Here is a 5,491-nt window from a genome sequence, read left to right on the forward strand (position 1 = left end):
TTGATGCACTTGCCTAACGAAAAGACTTTGCTTTTCTCCAAAACCGTTTTTACTGTGATTTTCTGGTCCATTGCATACGAATTCAAGAACAGTTTGTCCGGATATGATTGGATGAAAACGGAAATATCCGGTTGATTTTTACCTAACTCAATCCCAGATATTGTTACCGCCTCTGTGTTTGTGTGTTCCAGATATTATCCACAGACTTTATTTTTTTGAATGTTTTTTTTTCAGGAAACATTTAATTTTCTGCTTGGAAACACTAATTCTTTCCACATGGACTCACCAGCTCTACACATTCATATTTTCTAGGAAGAAAGCTAGAGGAACTGCGGCAAACAATCATGATCTTTCTGTTTGTATAGATGACATTTGATGCACTTGCCTAACGAAAAGACTTTGCTTTTCTCCAAAACCATTTCTACTGTGATTTTCTGGTCCATTGCATATGAATTCAAGAACAGTTTGTCCGGATATGAATGGATGAAACCGGAAATATCTGGTTTTGTTTTGGATAACTCAATCCCAGATATTGTTACCGCCTCTGTGTTTGTGTATTCCAGATATTATCTACAGACTTTATTGTTTTGAATGTTTTTATCAGGAAACATTTAATTTTCTGCTTGGAAACACTAATTGGTTCCACATGGAGACACCAGCTCTACACATTCGTATTTTCTAGGGAGAAAGCTAGAGGAACTGCGGCAAACAAACATGATCTTTCTGTTTGTATAGATGACATTTGATGCACTTGGCTAACGAAAAGACTTTGCTTTTCTCCAAAACCATTTTTACTGTTATTTTCTCGGTCCATTGCATACGAATTCCACACCAGTTTGTCCATATATGACTGGATGAAACAGGAAATATCTGGTTGATTTTTGCTTAACTCAATCCCAGATATGGTTACCGCCTCTGTGTTTGTTTATTCCTGATATTATCCACAGACTTTATTGTTTTGAATGTTTTTTTTTCAGGAAGCATTTAATTTTCTGCTTGGAAACAGTAATTGCTTCCACATGGAAACACCAGCTCTACACATTCGTATTTTCCAGGGAGAAAGCTAGAGGAACGGCGGCAAACAAACATGATATTTCTGTTTGTATAGATGACATTTGATGCACTTGCCTAACGAAAAGACTTTGCTTTTCTCCAAAACCATTTGTACTGTATTTACTGGTCCATTGCATACGAATTCCACACCAGTTTCTCCAGACATGACTTGATGAAACCGGAAATATCCGGTTGATTTTTGCCTAACTCAATCCCAGATATTGTTACCGCCTCTGTGTATGTGTATTCCAGATATTATCCACAGACTTTATTGTTTTGAATGTTTTTTATCAGGGAACATTTAATTTTCTGCTTGGAAACACTAATTGGTTCCACATGGAGACACCAGCTCTACAAATTCGTATTTTCTACGGAGAAAGCTTGAGGAACTGCGGCAAACAAACATGATCTTTCTGTTTGTATAGATGACATTTGATGCACTTGCCTAACGAAAAGACTTTGCTTTTCTCCAAAACAATTTTTACTGTGATTTTTTTGGTCCATCGCATACGAATTCCACACCAGTTTGTCCGGATATGACTGGATGAAACCGGAAATATCTGGTTTTGTTTTGGCTAACTCAATCCCAGAAATTGCTACTTCCTCTGTGTTTGTGCATTCCTGATATTATCTACGGACTTTATTGCTTTCAATGTTTTTTATCAGGGAACATTTAATGTTCCGCTTGGAAACACTAATTGGTTCCACATGGAGACACCAGCTCTACACATTCGTATTTTCTAGGGAGAAAGCTAGAGGAACTGCGGCAAACAAACATGATATTTCTGTTAGTATAGATGACATTTGATGCAATTGCCTAAAGAAAAGACTTTGCTTTTCTCCAAAACTATTTGTACTGTTATTTACGGGTCCATTGCATACGAATTCCACACAAGTTTCTCCAGACATAACTGGATGAAACCGGAAATATCCGGTTGATTTTTGCCTAACTCAATCCCAGATATTGTTGCCGCCTCTGTGTATGTGTATTCCTGATATTATCCACAGACTTTATTGTTTTGAATGTTTTTTATCAGGGAACATTTAATTTTCTACTTGGAAACACTAATTGCTTCCACATGGAGACACCAGCTCTACACATTCGTATTTTCTATGAAGAAAGCTAGAGGAACTGCGGCAAACAAACATGATCTTTCTGTTTGTATAGATGACATTTGATGCACTTGCCTAACGAAAAGACTTTGCTTTTCTCCAAAACCATTTCTACTGTGAATTTCTGGTCCAGTGCATACGAATTCCACACCAGTTTGTCCGGATATGACTGGATGAACCCGGAAATATCTGGTTTTGTTTTGGCTAACTCAACCCAGATATTGTTACCGCCTCTGTGTTTGTGTATTCCAGATATTATCCACAGGCTTTATTGTTTTGAATGTTTTTTTTTTATCAGGGAACATTTAATTTTCTGCTTGGAAACACTAATTGGTTACACATGGAAACACCAGCTCTACACATTCGTATTTTCTAGGACGAAAGCTTGAGGGACTGCGGAAAACAAACATGATATTTCTGTTTGTATAGATGACATTTGATGCACTTGCCTAACGAAAAGAGTTTGCTTTTCTCCAAAACCATTTCTACTGTGATTTGACTGGATGAAACCGGAAATATCCGGTTGATTTTTGCTTAGCTCAATCCCAGATAATGTTACCGCATCTGTGTTTGTGTATTCCAGATATTATCCAGGAATTTATTGTTTTCAGTGTTTTTTTTTTTCAGGAAACATTTAATTTTCTGCTTGGAAACACTAATTCTTTCCACATGGAGACACCAGCTCTACACATTCATATTTTCTAGGGAGAAAGCTTGAGGAACTGCGGCAAACAAACATGATCTTTCTGTTTGTATAGATGACATTTTATGCACTTGCCTACGAAAAGACTTTGCTTTTCTCCAAAACCATTTTTACTGTGATTTTCTGGTCCATTGTATATGAATTCAAGAACAGTTTGTCCGGATATGACTGGATGAAACCAAAAATATCCGGTTTTGTTTTGGCTAACACAATCCCAAATATTGTTACCGCCTCTGTGTTTGTTTATGCCTGATATTATCCACGGACTTTATTGTTTTTAAGGTTTTTTATCAGGGAACATTTAATTTTCTGCTTGGAAACACTAGTTCTTTCCACATGGAGACACCGGCTCCACACATTTGTATTTTCTACGGAGAAACCTAGCGGAACTGCGGCAAACAAACATGATATTTACGTTTGTGTAGATGATATTTGATGCATTTGCCTGAAGAAAACACTCTGCTTTTCTCCAAAACCATTTCTACTGTGATTTTCTCGGTCCATTGCATACGAATTCCACACCACTTTGTATGTATATGCCTGGATGAAACCGGAAATATCTGGGTTTTTTTGGCTAACTCAATCCCAGATATTGCTACAGCCTCTGTTTGTTTCTTCTGGATAGTATCCACAGACTTTATTGTTTAGAATGTTTTTTATTGGGGAACATTTTATTTTTAGCTTGGATATAGTAATTGGTTTCACATGAAGACACCATCTCTACATATTCATATTTTCTAGGGAGAAAGCTAGAAGAACTGCGGGAAACAAACACGATATTTCTGTTTGTATAGATGACATTTTATGCAATTGCCTAATGAAAAGACATTGCTTTTCACCAAAACGATTTTTACTGTTATTTTCTTGGTCCATTGCATACGAATTCCACACCAGTTTCTTCGGATATGACTGGATGAAACCTTAAATATCCGGGTTTGTTTTGGCTAACTCAATCCCAGATATTGTTACCGCCTCTGTGTTTGTGTATTCCAGATATTATCCACAGACTTTATTGTTTTGAATGTTTTTTATCAGGGAATATATAATTTTCTGCTTGCAAACACTAATTCTTTCCACATGGAGACACCAGCTCTACACATTCGTTTTTTCTAGGGAGAAAGCTAGAGGAACTGCGGCAAACAAACATGATATTTCTGTTTGTATAGAAGACATTTGATGCACTTGCCTAACGAAAAGACTTTGCTTTTCTCCAAAACCATTTGTACTGTGATTTTCTGGTCCATTGCATCCGGATATGACTGGATTAAACCGGAAATATCAGGTTGATTTTTGCCTAACCCAATCCCAGATATTGTTACCGCCTCTGTGTTTGTGTATTCCAGATATTATCCACAAACTTTATTGTTTTGAATGTTTTTTATCAGGGAACATTTAATTTTCTGCTTGGAAACACTAATTGGTTCCACATGGAGAAACCAGCTCTACACATTCGTATTTTCTAGGGAGAAAGCTAGAGGAACTGCGGCAAACAAACATGATCTTTCTGTTTGTATAGATGACATTTGATGCACTTGCCTAACGAAAAGACTTTGCTGTTCTCCAAAAGCATTTTTACGGTGATTTTCTGGTCCATTGCATACGAATTCAAGAACAGTTTGTCCGGATATGATTGGATGAAACCGGTAATATGCGGTTGATTTTTACCTAACTCAATCCCAGATATTGTTACCGCCTCTGTGTTTGTGTGTTCCTGATATTATCCACAGACTTTATTGTTTTGAATGTTTTTTATCAGGGAACATTTAATTTTCTGCTTGGAAACACTAATTGGTTCCACATGGAGACACCAGCTCTACACATTCGTATTTTCTAGGGAGAAAGCTAGAGGAACTGCGGCAAACAAACATGATCTTTCTGTTTGTATAGATGACATTTGATGCACTTGGCTAACGTAAAGACTTTGCTTTTCTCCAAAACCATTTTTACAGTTATTTTCTCGATCCATTGCATACGAATTCCACATAGGTTCTCCAGATATGACTGGATGAAAACGGAAATATCCGGTTGATTTTTACCTAACTGAATCCGAGATATTGTTACCATCTCTGTGTTTGTGCATTCCTGATATTATCCACGGACTTTATTGTTTTGAATGTATTTTTCAGGAAACATTTAATTTTCTGCTTGGAAACACTAATTGGTTCCACATGGAGACACCAGCTCTACACATTCAAATTTTCTAGGAAGAAAGCTAGAGGAACTGCGGCAAACAAACATGATCTTTCTGTTTGTATAGATGACATTTGATGCACTTGGCTAATGAAAAGACTTTGCTTTTCTCCAAAACCATTTCTTCTGTGATTTTCTCGGTCCATTGCATACGAATTCCACACCAGTGTTTCTGGATATGACTGGATGAAACTAGAAATATCTGGTTTTGTTTTGGCTAACTCAATCCCAGATATTGTTACCGCCTCTGTGTTTGTGTATTCCAGATATAATCCACAAACTTTATTGTTTTGAATGTTTTTTATCAGGGAACATTTAATTTTCTGCTTGGAAACACTAATTGGTTCCACATGGAGACACCAGCTCTACACATTCGTATTTTCTAGGGAGAACGCTAGATGAACTGCGGCAAACAAACATGATCTTTCTGTT

This window comes from Lepus europaeus, unplaced genomic scaffold (genome assembly GCF_033115175.1).
Source record: "Lepus europaeus isolate LE1 unplaced genomic scaffold, mLepTim1.pri SCAFFOLD_32, whole genome shotgun sequence".
Classification (NCBI taxonomy): domain Eukaryota; kingdom Metazoa; phylum Chordata; class Mammalia; order Lagomorpha; family Leporidae; genus Lepus; species Lepus europaeus.